Genomic DNA, 18,270 nt, shown 5'->3' with positions numbered 1-18,270 from the left:
TTTACTACAGTGATCTAATGAGCAACTAGAGTGCTAACATTCAGAATTCATGGCAAATGTGTGACATATCTGAATACCTTCATGATGGAATCAAAGTAAAAAACTGAAAGCATTTCCGACTGAGGAGACTGCAGTACATGAGGAAATTAGGAAACTTCATAACAAATAAATCTCCCAAGATGGCCACCGGAGACAAAAGAGCCCAAATGTAGCCCAAAATCACCCAGATATAGCCCAAATATAGCCCAATGACAGAAGTGTGCAAAACACTTATTATTTTGTGTTTTTGCAGTGTTATATAGTGCAGACTTGTCAGGTATTGGAGTGCTTTACATGAGCATTGGTTACATCACACAAGAACAAATTCATTTTGGTTGTAGACATGGGGAGACTAAGTGATTTGACCAGAATCACAGAATGTCGAGCTGAAGCAGAAACTTCAACCTGGTTCCCCAGTTGCAAAGTCTGCAGTTCTGGAAGTAACACCACATCCTCTCCCCTAAGTGCAACATTTAATCAAGTTGTCAACTAGATAAAAAAACATAAAGATAACAAATAATTTAAAAGTGCTTTGTCGCTATTTGAAAACTCAGAAAATATGTCCTTATTTTAGTCTTTTAGAGCACTAACCATAATTTTGATGCCAATAAGACCCTCTCATATATGTAATTTCTAAAGGAATGCTCTAGGTATTACAGTTTTGATTACATCAAGATGATGTCAGGCGCTCCACACTTTTGTAATAAATATAGAATGTTAGCAATCTAGTTGTTCATTAGGATACTGTTGAGAGGCAGAGGCCAGGGGCACGGACTCTGAAAATTGAAGGCAGGTAGGAGGGTGCAAAGGCAACAATTTAACCACACTGAGCAGGCAGGAAGGGCCGTGGAAGCACAACAGACTATGGAGGGCAGTGGAAAGGGGGGCAGGGGCAACAAACCAACAATACAGGACTTGCAAGAGAGGCTGTTGGAGGGAAGATCTATTACGGGTCAAGGAAGCTAGGGGCGGTCCCCAGAGCCCCGGGAGCCACCACAGAACTGAGCAGGAGAGTGAGTCAGGGACAAAAGGGGCACCTTAATTTGAGCCGGGGTGCCTAGGAACGCTTGCTCCAAAAATGAAGAAAACAGACATATGAGACATGGAATTGGAGGCAGAATACAATGGCAGTTTAATGAGAAGATGCAACTTCAAAGAAACCGCAGAATAGAGACCTAAAGTACAAAATACAGAATCCAGATAATCATACAGCTGTCATGATATTCTCTGTATCTCAATTAATGGACTGACAGAGAGAGAGAGAGAAAACACATCTATAAATGCATCATGAGAAACAAGTTACACCAAGGAAAATGTTACCTAGGGACACTCACATTTACTCTTAGAGCAAGCATTCCTGCAATTACAATACAACATCTTTTAAATGCAAAAGTAAAGAGAACAATGGTTAAACATAACATGACATTTCATATAGGTAAAATAGAATAAGATACTTCAAGCAAAGCCGAGCAAGACATTTTAAGCAAAGGAAGACAAGAGCTCCCAGTTCTTGGGGAAAACCTGCACAGCCTGTTAACCTACATACAGACGGCGAGGTTGTCCGTCGATATCTGTGGGTGCTCCCTTTTTATATCATTTTGTGGGCTCCTTTGCACGCTACATCTACCTACGTATGCTACCCAAAAGCTTCGTCTGCAGATTTTACCAGACATTTCGTCATTTACCCACTTAATGCTGACAATCGACTGGGTGAAAAGGTCAGTCTCTCAGGCCAATCGCTTATCGTAAGTTCCATAGAGCAAGCAGAAAATAATGGGTATTGTACAGGAATTCAATATATTCATGTATAAAATCTCCTCAGTTCTCCTAACTTGACGCTCTGCGGTTGCCACTTCCTTAAAAGCGTGAAACCTGCCCAGGAATCAAGTACCAGTCCAGGATGCAGCCTACTGTATGTCGACAGCTTCAGGGGGATGTTGAACTTTGATACCGAGCACGGAGCACTCGGGTAGGGTGGGGGCTACTAGTTTGGAGCAGAAGGCCTCGCAGACCTGCCTTCAGACTGCTATACACTAAAATTGCAGAGCTATGGTCAATTTAACAAAGAGGCCTACATATTGAACAGAAGGGCCTACACAGGGGTTTTATGCTGGCTGAGTGGTAAGGATGTCTCAGGATAATTATATAGCAACACAGGACCCGTTGGTCAATTTAATACGGCCTACAAATGCGGCTGGCAGGGCAAGGACAAGGGTCTCATACTTCAGGTGTGGACAGAACGGGCCAGGGGCCCCCTGTGATACAAAATCTACCCTCCTTCAAGGCTGTGGCAATGTAATAGACCATTGTGGGCAGAAGGAAGAGGCAATGGTAGTACAACCATACATGCCAACAGACCCGATTCAGCCAGGAAACGTCCAATGTTTTTAAGCTCAAATGGGCTTTATTTGATCTGTCTCCTGTCTACAATATCCTCTTTTTCAATGTAACTCAAAGGGGAAAATCAATACCCCAGTTTTTTTTCAAAATCTCCCTCTTACCAAGTTCAAAATGTTCGCAAGTATGGTACATTGGATCATGGAAGGAAATGGGATAGGGACATGGACTTGGATAACAGAGGACAGGAGAGACATGGAGAGGTGCACCAAACTGACCCTGCAGGGCAGGCATCAGGGTTTGCAGCAGCACAATACACCACACAGGGCATGCAGGACGGGAGTGCAGCACAACAATCCATAGAAAGCAAGAGGGAGGGGACAGGACCATGCACATGGACAACAGAGAACAGAGGGGCAAGAGGCAATGGTAGCTAGCTGACCATAATGGACAGACAGGAGAGAAGGCTGCAGCATAACAGACCATAAAGGGCAGGAGGGACGGATCAGGGGCATTACAATGGAACAGACAAGCCAGGAGGGAGGGAGTAGGGGTCTGCACATGTAAACAGAGGGCTGGGGGCAAGGGGGCAGGGCAGGAGCAGCAAGATGGCCATGGAGGTCAGGCAGGATGGGCACTAGAAGCAAGACACAACATGAAGAGCAACAGTGAGACTGTGATGGCATACACACAGACCATGGAGGGAAGGTGGGAGGGGGTCAGGGGCAGCTAACTGACCACACAGGGAAGGTGGGAGGGGCCATGGCAGCACAGAAGACCATGCATGGCAAGTGGGAGGGTTAGTGGCAGCACAATGGCTATGATGGGCAAGAAGGAGGGTGCAGGGGCATGCACAAAGGACGATGGAGGATAGAAGGGAGGGTCAGGACCTGTGCACAGACAAGAAAGTTCAGGGGAAGGGGCCTCACAACAGACCACACGGGGCAGGCAGGAGGAGCAGTTGCAGCACAACAGACCAGGGAGGGCAGAAGGGTGTGGCAGTACAATGGACCTTGTAGGACAGGAGGAAGAGGATAGAGGCATGGCATGTGGACAGGCAGGGTGGAGGTGGCAGGGACAGGTTACAGTCATCTGACAATGCTAGGCAGGTGGGAGGGGAGTGGCAGCTCAACAGAACACTCAGAGTAGATAGGAGTGGCATGTCCATGGGACATGGTGGGCAAAAAGGATGGAGCAGGGGCATGCACAAAGACATCGGAGGGCAGGGGGAAGGAGAATAGGGGCAGCAAGCTAAGCACAGAGTTTAAGCAGGAGGTCAATGATGGGGCATAGAATTGGGCAATGGAGGGCAGGAGGAGTGGACTGGTACATCATACTAAATTGAGGGCAGTGGCAGCACATCAGACCATGCATGGCAGGAGGGAGGAGGCTAGTCCATGGATTCACACAACAGAGGATAGGGAGGAGGGGGATGGGGCAGCAAGCTAACTGTTCAGAGAAGGCGGGTATTAGAAACTTTATTGTTTTTAAAACATTTTGTCTGTGCAAACTACTTAAAATATGAACAAGTATGCAGCATAATCTCACTTTTATTCAGGAAGAAGAAGACGTTAGTGACTGTGACTCCGGGCTCACTTGGCAAAAACACCCCCTGACCCTCCACCCCCTATCGCAAAATGTAATGCCCGTGAAAAGGGTAGGTGAACACAGTGTTATATAGAACATAGTCCTGAGAGCACGATTGAAAATGAAAACTAGATATAGTGTATGGTATAAACTATGCACCAAAAAGTGTGATATAAGATGAACCAGGCGTGAAATATAATATGCAATACATTGTGCGCAATGACAGATTCATTGGAGAGCGCGAGATAGCACAGGCACTAGCGTGTGCTATGCGATATGCGCCTTGGAGTGTAATATGCACAGGGCAGTGTTGTGTAACCTAACTAGTCTCTAAAGTTGTAATATAAAATATGTGCTGGGGAGTGTAACGTTGCATATGCACTGTGACAAAGATATGGATCCCAAATTGTAATATGTATGGCATAGCACTGTGCGTTATAACATAGGCATCGAGGAAGGCACGTTAGATGGGGCAATATAACCCGTGCGAAGACAAGTGTGGCATGACATTTTCACGGGGTGGTGTTACAGTGCACATGGGCTAGAGAGTGTCATAGCATATGCACTAGCTAGTGGAATACAATACAGAGGTGTGTGGCACTCGGCAGGCAATGGTGGGTGTAACACAGCATTGGGCTCTGTCAGGAGCGCACTGTGACTCGCAAGTGATGTTCGTCCCCTTTCCAGAGAGTAAAATAAAAAGTATTACACATCCGGCAGTGGATGTGTGTTTTATTAACTGTGAGGGGGGTTTCTTGCATAGTTTTGGTCGAATTTTTGTCGAATCCCCTTTGAATGGCTTTGTGTGCATGTGTATTAAATGTGCCCGTCAATAGCTACCCATGTTTGTATAAATAAACGACAAGGGTGTCTACCGGGATTAGGCACGGTAGAGCATCAGACATGTCAGAGCTTCACTAGTGGTGTAAATACATTCCACGTGGATTAATTGCATGCATAGTCGCCTTTTAATGAATATCACGCAAATCGTCATGGTGATAGGTACGTACGGTTTGTCCAGCATGTCCTAGGTGTGTCTATAAATATATATTTTTTAAAAATAATAAAAAACAGTGGCCGGCCCTGGGGATTGGGGTCAAAAAAATATAATTAGGAGACAGGCCCTGGGGGATGGGGTCATCAGGGCCAATAAATTAGAATAAGAAGGGGAACCACACAGCCCCCCTTCTTAAAAAAATAAAATAAATAAAAGACTGGCATCGTGCCGGAGGCCATGCCCCCTCCATGCAGCACTCTGCAAACGCGCCCCCAACAGGCATCTCCAGTATGCGCCAGGGAGCTGCGCTGCAGACAGGTGTTCTGAGGCCAAGCCCCTTTTTACACCTCTCTGCAACGCAGCTCTGTGGCACTTACTGGAGGTACCTAGTGGTCTAGTGTGACCCTAGGGACCCTTAGGATTCAAGGGGACTTAATCTCTCAACTTAGAACAGCCACAGGGCGCGTTTACACAGTGGTGAAGGGAGGGGACGGGGCCTGAGGTGACGTGTGCAAACACGCACCATGGCACGTTTTAAATTGGGGATATAATTTCCCTTCAATACTGAGGGCCCCTGGGGGCTAACTAGCCCACCAAGTGCTTCCAGTAAGCGCCACTGAGCTGCATTGCAGAGAGGTGGTCCAGGCCGTGCCACTTTTTACACCTCTCTGCAACGCAGCTCTGTGGCACTTACTGGAGGTACCTAGTGGGCTAGTTGGACCCTAGGGACCCTCAGGACTCAAATGAACTTAATCTCCCAACTAAAAACGGACACAGGGCGTGTTTACACAATGGTGAAAGGAGGGGACGGGGCCTGAGTTAACGTGTGCAAAAACGCCCTGTGGAATGTTTTAAGAGGTAGTTTTAATCCCCATGCCCTATTATATACTAGGGGCTTATAGAGGAGGTAAGGCTAATCACAGGGGGACCCCAACGCATAATGTTCCCTAGTGTATGTAGGTGTTTTCACTGTATTCTAAGTGTCTTTTAACATAGCACTGGCTCTAGGACTGGTTAGTCAGACTCAGTTACCACCAGTATCCGTCTGAAAAAGTTGAGGGTACAGGATGATTTTGCAACAAGGCTTCTTTCTGCTCTTCTTTTTGTTCTTTCTGCACGTTATCCTTCTTCCTGCACTTATCTTCGTATTTGAGGACTTCTGTTGCTTCTTTCTGCACTTCTTTTGTTTCTTTCTGTGCATTTTTTCTTCTTTCTTCACATGTCCTATCTCTGTAGGCATAGTTAGAAATTAGCATTTAAAAAACCTTTGAAATTAACAGAAAAAACCATAGGTTTCAGGCACGTTATAGTGAGGAATTAGCATTTAAAAAACCTCAGAAATTCACTGAAAAAACCATAGGTTTCAGGGGTGTTATAGTTAGCTGGACTTTTCACTTGTACAAAACCATTGAAATTCCCCCGTTATAGTTAGTTCAGCTAACTATAACTCGCGCGCCCGCAATGCACTGCTGATGACGTCACATATTACATCACTCATGACATGGTCAGTGACATCACTCATGACATCACTGATGACATCTCAAATGACATCACTGATGACATCACTGATGACATCATCCTCGTGATAGAGTGGCAGACCTCCTCTCCCCCTAATATAACCTTTGATACACACATTCAAAAATAGAGACTAAAATTTTCAAAACAATGGACATACCAATACCAGTTACAACAACCTCTTCAGTAATTCTAAGATCCACATACACATCCACTCATTCACCAACAGTCCAATACAGTCACTCATACATGTACTCACTCATCATATGTACTCATACACCTATACATCCTGTTACACAATGCCACTCATCCATAGTTACTCACACACATAGTCACTCATGCTAATAAAGAATCAAACATACATTTACTTGCATATACAGTTATACACACACCACCACACTTACTTCTACGGAAACTTACACATACTTAGTCTTTTAAACAATCACTTATAGAAACACATACTTATTCATACAGGAACTCTTTCAATCTCTCACTCTCACATATACTCACATATATACACCAATAGTCACATATACTAGTTTAAAACATATGTAGTTACTCATAAAGACACTATTGAGACAGTCATTCACTCACTAACACACCCATACACACACTCATCCACCCATACAGTCCTGCACATATACTGTGTTCAACACATACAAACAGTGAGTCACTCATTCATGCACCTATGCACTACGTAATACCCCCCACCGAACCATACAGACACTCAGACTGATACTCAAAAAACCAACTAATAACCTATATAGACACCCATGTAGCTACTCACCAACCCATGCAGCCACTTATACACAAAGTGAGAGACTGATACAGATATTTACATATTTAAACATTACTCACTAAGCCATGTATTCACTATGATACACTTAATCAGTCAGTTACACAATCAATTTTTCAAAAACAAATCATCCATTTAGACACTTATATACCCATTTATTCTTCCATCGACCTTGAGATATACATATATAAAACATATTTAATTTTCAGAATAACACACATTCACTGGATGATGTCATCAGTGATGTCATCAGTGATGCCATTTGAGATGTCATCAGTGATGTCATGAGTGATGTCACTGACCATGTCATGAGTGATGTAATATGTGACGTCATCAGCAGTGCATTGCGGGCGCGCGAGTTATAGTTAGCTGAACTAACTATAACGGGGGAATTTCAATGGTTTTGTACAAGTGAAAAGTCCAGCTAACTATAACACCCCTGAAACCTATGGTTTTTTCAGTGAATATATATATATATATATATATATATATATGTATGTAGATATTTTGCTTTGGAGAAAATGTAAGATATTTCCTGTGAGGCACAATTTAAATAGTAAAATAACACTCTGTATTGTCATTACAGAAAATTTGTTTCTTTCCCTCATCGTGCCAAAGTCTGAAAGTAACAGGTCCTGAAGAAGGTGGCATACAAAGTGATACAAGCCATCAAAACGCGCGTCGACCAGCCTGAGTGACACACCCTAGCTCTCAGCACAGCACAGCATTTGAGGGTTGAGTCCTTCACCCCTTATGGTTTCATCTGTGCATGTTGTCTGGCTCTGGGGTGGGTAGTATGTATGTATAGTGTGATAGTGATATGGATGCGAAGTGAGAAGAGGTGTATATGAGTATGTGGGTTTTGTGATTTTGGATATTCTAATTAACTGTTAATATCCTTATGTTGGTTCTAATTGATACATATTTCGTACCGTGTTTTGCATAATTCTTGTTTCTTTATAAAAAAAAGTATATCTGTAAAGTTTGTCATATTTTTTTATGTATACAATAATATATTTAGAAAAAAGAGATGAAAAAATAATTTTTTTAAAAGAAATAAAATATGAAAGAAAGAAATATCAATAATGTGTACAATAGGAGTGATATTTGTGCCTCATATATGAACTTATAAAAGCCTTATGAAAAGAAACATAGGTCTAGAGGGATACTATTTATTTACAATTCTTGCTTTTTCCCCCTTTTTCCCTGACCTCTAAGTCAATTGTTTTAGGGGCTTGCCTTACTTCTCCTGGCATCTTCTCTTTCCTACTGAATGCAAATATCACCCTCAATTCCAACATATGGGTCCACATTGAACTTGACAATGGAAACATAGTTACATCAGAAATACCAACAAACAGCGGCCTGAAACAGGGGTGCGTGTTAGCACTGAATCTGTTCAATTTTTATACAGCAAACTTGGGTTAAGCTATATCAAAAACTAAAACAGTACCACCACAAATCGTGTCTTACAGGCTCCTGGTACTTCACTATGCAGACAATTTCATCATCCTGGCACACACCAGAAATGAAATGCAGCCAGCACTTGACGGGCTGACTCTATATATTTGGAACAAGATTACTGCCAATACTGGAAAGACAAAGGTCATGATATTTGGTAACTACAAACAAGAATCGAATCAGCTATGGAGCTTAGGAGAAGTGAAGATCAATAGCTGATCAAATTATAACTACCTGAGAGTATTGTTCTCTGACAATTGCAAGCACAACACACATCAACAGTATCTTAACCAACCACCTGCATAGTCCATTGGCAAAGGCAATAATTGTTTCCTATGGCGATCAAATTTACCCGGGGAAACTGCCAATCACGCTAGACAAAAAACAGTGCAATGGCTATGGGCAAATTTTTTTTCTACCAAAAGGCACAAGACAATCATTATTATGGCTGGAGTTTGGCCTCACCAGGCAAGAGCTGGAGTGCAAGGCATCATACATCAAATATTATCATGCGCTAGTTACTGCTGACTCAGAAACCTTAAGGAAGGCTGTTAAAAATGGGATTCCTGGTTGGCTGAATTAAGCACCCAGGCCGGGCAGGAACCACAACTCTAGTCAGGGTAAGATAGATATACACTAAAAGATGACCTGTCAGGCTTAATTAAACAAGAAATGTGTTAAGTGTTTGTGCAACACACACATACAGTAACGCAATGAATACACCATAAAAAGACTCCACAGAAGTTTAGAGAAATAGAGAATATTTATCTGAGCACGTGACCAAAATAAAAAAAATACAAACAGTAGAGGTTCAGATATGAATTTTTTTATGGATAAATCACAAAATATTGCTTAGAAGTCAATAGCACTAAAAGGTTACTTGAAATTGTGCTATACCAGGGTAAATGCAAATTTTAGGCAGACTATGATTAAGATCAGGCTGGCTACAGGACACAGACATGTCACACTGACAAAGTTCCTCGGGTGGAGCAAAGTGTTGATGTTGAAGACTTGAGGCAGGGAGCCGAGGAGGTGCATTGTCGTTGTCGATCCGTGGATGGAGACTAGCATTGGTGCCGATCCACATCATTGATGGAAGCTTTGCTGTCGAACCCCTTTGCAATGCAGGCACTGCGTAGATGTCGAACCATGATATCGGTCAGCATCGAGCTGCGCTGGCTGTAGAATCGCTGTTGTCGTGCGGTCGCTGCTTCAGCGTTGATGGCGATGAATCTGTTCCAATCAGTGCAAAGTCACCGCTGTATCTGTGTTGATGTGGAAAGAGCTGCTAGAACCTACTTTTGAAGCCCAGGACTTAGATAGGGCACCTCAGGCAAGGGTCAGACTGATGGAAGGCAGAGTCCAGCATCACCAGCAGAATTGCAGGTAGTCTCTTGTCCCTAGGAGTTCAGAAAACAGGAGGCAAGCCACCAAGCTCTTGGAGATATCCTTGAGGGAAGGCAGAGTCCAGTTCTCCTTTAGGAGAGTCATAGAGTGGCAGACAGCAGGACAACAAGTAGAAAAGCAGTCCTTCCAGAATAGCAGTCCAGTTGATTCATTTAGGCAGCCCAGCAGTCCTTCTGACACAGGTTCAGTTCAAGTTCCAGAAGTGTTTGATTTCAGGGGGTTAGAGAACCAGTAGGTATACCCAAAAGTGCCTTTGGTGGAGGGGGAGACTTTAAAGCAACTCTCTGAAGTGCATAAGGATCCCTTTCAACCTAGTCCTGTGCCCTCGGCTGGCTACCTGTGGGGGGTGGGGGGGGGGTAAATCAGTGCTTTTCAGTGTGGACAGAACACTCCCCATTGAAGTGCAAGTGTCAGCCCCTCCAATTCCCCCCTGCCCAGGAAGACCCATCAGAATGCAGATGAATGCAGATGAGTGTTCAGAAAGCAGATGAGCCTCACCTTTCTGTGTTTGTGGCTGTCTAGAGGGAATTCACAAAGTGTAGCTGTCACCCAACCCAGACATGCATTGGAGACAGACTGTCAGACACAAAGAGGAGTTATTACAGAGAAATGTTCACTTTCTAAAAATGATATTTCTAGAACAGTAATGTGAAATCCAACTTCACCAGTAAGTGGGATTTATCTTTACCATTCCAAACATATGAAACATAAAAAGCTACTCCTGTCTGATCAGGAATTACAGCTTAAAAGTGTATCAATAAATTACAAATGCTGGCCTATGAGAGGAGTAGGCCTCACAATAGTGAAAAATAAAATTAGCTGTTTGTCACTACCAGGACATGTAAGCAAGTAAGTAACATTTTGATAAAACATGCAATTGTCGAGGCGTCATAGCGCTATATGTTTCTTCTGAAGAAGACTATAGTCAGTCTAGTGGTGAACAGAAAAAAGCCATGTCTGTAACAGTTTTCTGAAAGATGATATACTGGATTATGCTCTCAGGACAATAGGTAAAGAATTCCACAACCTGCAGGCCAGAAAAGAAAAGCTTCTTCTTCCCCATTTTGTTTTCTTGATTTTGGGAACCATTGGTAATTTAGCAGTGTTAGATCTTAGATTACGATTTGGCACATGTCAAGAGAAAGACTGCTGAAAATATGCAGGACCTGCATTATACAGAGCCTTATGAACAGTACCTTACAAAAGGGCTTTAAATTGGAGATTAAACGGAACTTGGGGATTCCATGAATCAGACGAGCAACCACATTCTGAAGTGACTGGAGTTTAATCCGAGACTTCTTTAGTATGCCCAGGCAAAGGGCATTTTAGTAGTCTACGCTAGATAGATCTAATGCAACAATAACCTTCTTCTGCAAATCCACCAGAATAAAAAGAAGCACCTTCCTCAAGATCCTAAGGAGATGGAAGCAGGAAGAAGTGATCTTATTTATTTGATCTGAAAAACAGAGCTGTTCATCAAACCATACTCCAAGATTCTTTGCTTTTGGAACTTGACATGGAAGGTTGCCAAGTAATGAAGACCACCAGGAGGTATTCCAAAAGGTGCGATCAGGACCAAAGAGAAATAACTGTCTTTTCCAAATTCAGTTTTAAATAATTATTATGCATCCAAGAGACAATGTTGGGCATACATTCTTTAAATTTGGTGGCTGTCACATCAGCATCCGATGAAAAAGACACTACAATTTGAGTGTCATCCGAATATGAGACAACAGCAAAGCTGTAAGACCTGATAAGTTTTTGCCAATGGTGCAACATAAATATTTAAAAAGTGTCGGTGATAGTGAGGAGCCGTGGGGCACCCCACAAGGAAGGGTAAATGAACCAGAAATTAAATCTCAAAAAGCAAGACTATGGTCCCTACTTGGAAACAAAAGAATGCAGAATGGCAAGGGTCGCTTAAAAGTACATGTCCTACCATTACTTCCTCCGCACCCTGCACTTAGGCTGCCTAGGGCCTATCTTAGTGGTCACTAATGTGTAATTAAAAAGGAGTGTAAGGTTTGGCAATTGGTTTTAAATGCCAAGTCAAAGTGGCAGTAAATTGTACACACAGGTCCTGCAGTGGCAGGCCTGAGACAGGTGTGTGAATGGCACAGTCAGTGTTGAAGGCCCACTAGTAGCATATAATTTACAGGCCCTGGATATATGGTATACCAATTTACAAGAGACTTACAAGTAAATCATATATGGCAAACAGTTGTAAGCCAATTATACCATGTTTGCAGGTGAGAGCACATGCACTTTAGCACTAGTTAGCAGTAGTAAAGTGCTCAGAGTCCTCAGGCCATTAAAAAGGTCAGAAAAAGAGGAAGAGGAAGGCAAAAAGTTTGGGGTAACCCCGTAATTTCCAACAATGGCCTTACTGGAGATCTAAAAGACACAGAATAACCTTTGGGGGTCATACTTTGCAGCTGATTTAAAGATGATCAGCTTCGGGTTAGTTTCTACATTAACTGTCACATCCTCATCCATCAAGTCTATTCTGAAAAAAATAAGTTAAGCTAATATAGAGAAAATAGGAGATGCTCCCCAAACACATCTAATTGTTGAATCTTACGAAAATGCAAAGATTCAGCCTTATTTTAAAGAGTCTCTAAATAGACGAGAAGAACCATAATATGCCTTTAGACTAATGACTCTACCAATTCAAGAAAATAGGACAAACTGGGCAAAATAAATCAATTGGCAACTTAGCAGATTTTGTGATTATATCCTACAATCAATGCTTCATGTATTATGCTGCTGTCCAGCATTTTTAAAAGCACGTTACACATTTTTGTTTTAGACCAATGTTTAACCCAAGAAATCCACACTTGTAAGGAATCCTGGACAAACTCTCTAAATACAGACTGTTCAAAGTTGCCTAGTTTGGAAAATTTACAAACATCTTCCATTCTGCTACAAACTGCCTTAATATCCCTGTGTACGAGAGGATTGAATCTGCCTACTTTGGCTCCCAAGCATTTTGCCCTTTCGACATAAAACCTATTTGGCTGCATTTCCTTTTATATATATTTTAGAAGATTATTTTTAATATAATACTATGTTTTCTAGTGGTGTTTTTTTACCAATTTTGTATTAATTGCCATAATAAGGATTTTGCTAATAAGGGTTCTAACTGTTCTGTATGCAGATCTTGTCATCCGGACTCACATCTCTATGTTTGAATGGCTTTCTACATCTTAGTGTCCTCTATGACAAAGGCTGAACTTCTTATATGGGGCCCTCCTGTTCCATTGGTCAGCCTGGTCATCTAATGCAATACAGGGTATCAAGCAGGTCCTATCAGATAGTTTTTTGAAACTCGTTTCTGAACTAATTGGTCTATGAGGATGGCGGTAGGAAAATCACTGCGACCGCCATGGTAGCGGGAAAAGACCGCCCACCAGGAACGCGGCATAACCGCCGGTTCAATTAGTATTCTCTGCAGTCGAAACCTGACCACGGCGGTACGATCGTGGCCTTTAACATTGCGATGTCAAAAGGAGCATGTCCTGTATATCCTGCACTGCGTGGCAGGCACTGCACAGTGCCTACCACCTGGTACAGGGACTTGTAGGGGGATACCATGAGTACCCCCCAGTGCACCCACACACCCCCAACATATTGGGGGCCCGCAATGGGCCCCAGGAGACATTCTTTGCATGCCTTTCCATGGCGGTTCCACCGCAGAGGAAAGGGTGGCTACTGACGGCATCATAATCATGCCGGCAGAGCCTGCCCCTCCACAGGCCCCCATATAGCGGTCCAGCTCCGCCCACCAGGCAAGCGTGCGGACTGCTACCGGGGGAAAAGTGGCAGGTGGAATTTCTCACTGTCGCGGTCATCACCGCCATGCTAATGTGACCGGCGTTTTTCCGGGTTTCGATCGCGGAAGGATGGCCGCCGCCGGCCCAGCGGTTGCCAACACCAGCCCGGCGGCGGCCATCCATCCACCATCCTAAAAGACCCCTAAGAGCGGAATTCCACATTAAGCACAACCAACATTGGAAAAACGTCCAGCTATGACACTGTGAATTGAGCAAATGAAGAAAATGCTCTTTAACCAACCTAATTCTATTCCACATAGTTACCTAAAATGATGCTTAAAATCATCAGTACAATTCCGAACTGCCCTTAAAGCAACAAATTAAGATACCTTGCTTCACAGGTTTTAGACTTCTTCAGATCATTAGAAAGATTCTTCCTATTATCATTGCCTCTTCCAGGAAAGGCAAGATCCAAACCCTCATCCTTTCCAGGATTGATTATTATAATTTACTGGGGTTACCTATATATCTCTTGTACAGATTTTAGCTCATTCGGGATACTGGTGTTTGGTCTGAAGAAGCTTATGCCCATTCCTAATTATTTGGTGAAACTACACTGGCTGAAGAAGATAACAATCTAAGGCACTCTACAGGAGGCTGTTTATGTTTGGACTGTGTCTATCCTTTGTTATTACTGTTTGTAATGTTTGCTCATCTTTTTATTTTTATTTTACCTTTTCAATCAAAAGGTCAATAAAAATATTAACAAAAAAAAGAAACAATCTAAGGCACTCTGCCTTTGTCATAAAACCCTTCACATTTAGACGCAATATGTCAAGTCAGTTTTCATGACAACAGCCTACAAGAGAACTGAAATCTCTATTTGTGTGCCACATCACAGTTCTAAAGTTCAAGGAAGCAAGAATGTGGGACGGCTCTTTAGCAGCAGTGACAGCAAGGAATTTGAACTGTCTTCCATTCGTACTGCTTTCAAAGCAAAACTTTAGAAACTTTAAAAAGAGACCCAAGACCTTGTATTTGTCAATAGCATCTAAGCTTTTTCTCGTTCTCTTTGAGAACCGTCGGACCCTACCTTGACCAATCTAGCACCAGGACATTTCGTTCCGGAAGTAGCTTTAACCCTTTTCTGCACTACATAAAGACGCGTTTATTCATCCATTCATTCAACTCCTTAGAGTCAGGTGACGTGCCAATGACCAGAAGTAATACATTGATGAAGCACTGAAGAGGAAGATGGGGGAGGCTGCTCATGATGGAGATTTGCATGAGGCTCACCTAAAAAAAAATGTATTCAAGATTTTACAAGACTGGCACTAGTCTCCTTATAAACTTTGTTGAGTGAACCTAGTCCCCACATCATGCAGCCATTGAGGTCAATGAGGCAGTGGCATGCTCCATGGTCTCTGGTCCTAGGCTGTCTTGTGCATGCTGTTTTTTGGCGGTCTGTCTTAGAAGACAGAAGTGACCTACATATTAACCAATCATCAAAGTTGGTGCCTTTGCACAATACATGACAATACTGGACTCGCTGTGACTGGATTCTACTTTGGTAGTGTCAGAACTGTATATCCTCCAATGGTGGAAAATGAAGGCACTACCTACACATTTCGACTGGGTTACAGCAATTTCCAAAATGGCTCCATATGAACAACCAATCTATAAAACTAAAGGATCAGCTACCTCCTTTTTATTACATTTGGGGTCATAAAACAGAAATCGTTTTTTGAAAACCTATTTTTTGTTTCCTATCCTGTGATGCCAAGTTGCGCCTCAGTTGTTCACTTCAGCAATCCATACAGAATATACATTGAGCTTAGCCGCTAAAAATAAACTTCTCCAGTATCCAAATACCCTGGTTTTAGTAGCTACTAACAAATGCAAGTGTTATTGGGCACATGGAGAGTACATTCATAAATACTGTACCGGCTCAATACAGTTTTACAAAGTTGGAACACCTAATTTAGAAAATCAAGCCAGACTTAATCACCTGCAAGCACTTTGGAGATGAGTGTTAGGTGCTTCTCTTGGGTACCAAGTTTCAGGTAATGCAAACAGCTTGATGAGAATCATAAAACATAAAATGTAATTGTAGTTATGTGGCACACGTGTAATAATATTTTCATACACGCTTTATCAAGAATTGTCTTAGTTGGCTAGTGTTGTGATCCATTAACACCATCAAGATGACAAATAAAAGTTACTTTCTGTGTCAGTCAGTCAGTCACACAGCTTTATTCGATCTTTTTAAAACGGATCATAAAAGCACAAGTTATCTAAAAATTCCAACACAATATATACACATATATACACATGTAAAATAAGAATTAAACAGTTGCAGTAAATTCATTTAAAAACGTTTATGAAAAAAGCAGTTCAGAATTTAAAATTAATTTATTAGTTGTCGCTACTAAATGTCGTCCCACCTTTTTCCTCTTCCTAAGACAAGCCCACAAAAATGAGGCAACAGAACAGCATACAAATGGATCGGGTAGAGTTTTTCAAAAATACATGGCCACCCGGCCGTGCCTAAAATTGTGGTACCTCAGGATTGGGAGTATGAATGTTTTCCTTTCCTCTGTATAGGTCTTGCAAAATAATATAATGTGTAGATCAGACTGTACTGCGTAGTTGTTACAGGGACAGTATAAGAGGTCTCCTAATTTATATTTATTTTGGGGGTATCCCAGGAGTAGCGGGATCATGTTCATGTGGAAACACAGAAGGATAATTCTCTGTTGCGCATTATTTATGCGTGATAAATACTAAAAACCTTCCCCCGATCTTGGTGGTACCACATCATAAAGAATGGAGGAATGATGAATATGTTTCTTTACTCTTAGGGGATACTTTAATCTCTTACTGAATAAATCAGTTATTCTTTCCTTTGAAACCCTTTTGCAGGACTCAAAGTCCTGAAATAATTCTCCCATCCCTAACGCTTTCAGATGGACCTCTATGTAATTTAACCATCCAATTCTTTTATAATAATCTAATTTACAACAGTCCTTGATAATGGTTTGTGTCAAATCCATTGTAGACCTCCGCCATACTGATAGCCACAACAAGACTGGAACCAGTCTTAGGTTGTCGCTCGAATAAGGAAGCCCCCCCCAATTCACTGTGCAAAATATGATTTGGGGCTGATTGCGGTAAGGACACACGGTTTTTAAAAAAGGAGTCTTCTATTTGTTGTAGCAGTGCAACATTAGCTATACCCCACACTCCTGCCCCATATAGTGCAGCGGACTTTGTTTTAGCTGAATATATATTCTTAATTGCATCCAGTGGGTTGCCTCTCAACTTTGTAGCAAATCTTTTGACAGTGTTAACACTCCTTTGCATGCCCTGGGCTCTTGCTGCCACTAAATTAGACCATGAATGGTCTTTATCAAAAAGCAAAGGTATGAAAAGGAGTCAACTGTCTCGATTTTCTTGCCTGCCAACTGGAAATGAGGATGTTTCTCACCTCTTGTGGCTCCAGATATGATTATAATTGATTTAGATTCATTGACCTTTAGGTCAAGAGAGGCCATAAAGGCGGAGTAGGCTGTGATTAGCGTTTATAGGGCTAAGCCCGATCTGGGCTTCAATACTGCGTCGTCAGCGTACACCAGAATCGGAAGGAGGATGCGATCAAATTTAGGCACATCCACCGGTAGAGCGGACAGGGCGAACTCTACCCCATTCGTATAGATTGAAAAAAGGAACGGGGCAAGAACACAACCCTGTCTTACTCCCTTTTCGACTTTAAAGAGGCGAGTGCACTCCCCCTTCCTGCCATACCTTACACAGGCATTGGCATTGGCGTACAAATGGCGTATGAAACTGATTATTGGTGGATCGATACCCATGCCCTTGAGGTTCTGTAGTGATCCGAACCCGTGAATTCGGTATCATAGTACTGACACGATTTTGGTACCAATGAACAGCAAATGATCCATTATATGCATAACAGTGTTTTCGCTACGCAACTAGCATGAATTCACTGAGAAATAGGGCATTCTGTTGTAAAGTCATGGCATCCATTTTAGTTATGGCATCCATTTTGTTTCTTGCCCTCACATAGTCAATGAACAGACGATGACCCCGGCAGAGTCACCTTGTTAAGGACACGTAAGCTCGAGCCCCGAGAAAGACTGACGCTGCATGACTAGGCAGAATCAAGCTGCCTCCCTTGCCTGAGGCCAGTCCTGCTATACTGGTTCTCGTGTCCGTTGTCCTTACTGAAAGGCCGAAGACGGTAGCCATGCCCGTTTATGATCCATAAACACCTCTTATCCTACTTTTCAATCCTTTGCACATGGCTCTGCTCCTCTCCTTCTGGGCTTTTACAATGG

Source organism: Triturus cristatus, chromosome 2_2 (genome assembly GCF_964204655.1).
Source record: "Triturus cristatus chromosome 2_2, aTriCri1.1, whole genome shotgun sequence".
NCBI lineage: Eukaryota > Metazoa > Chordata > Amphibia > Caudata > Salamandridae > Triturus > Triturus cristatus.
Note: the sequence above shows the minus strand (reverse complement) of the source record.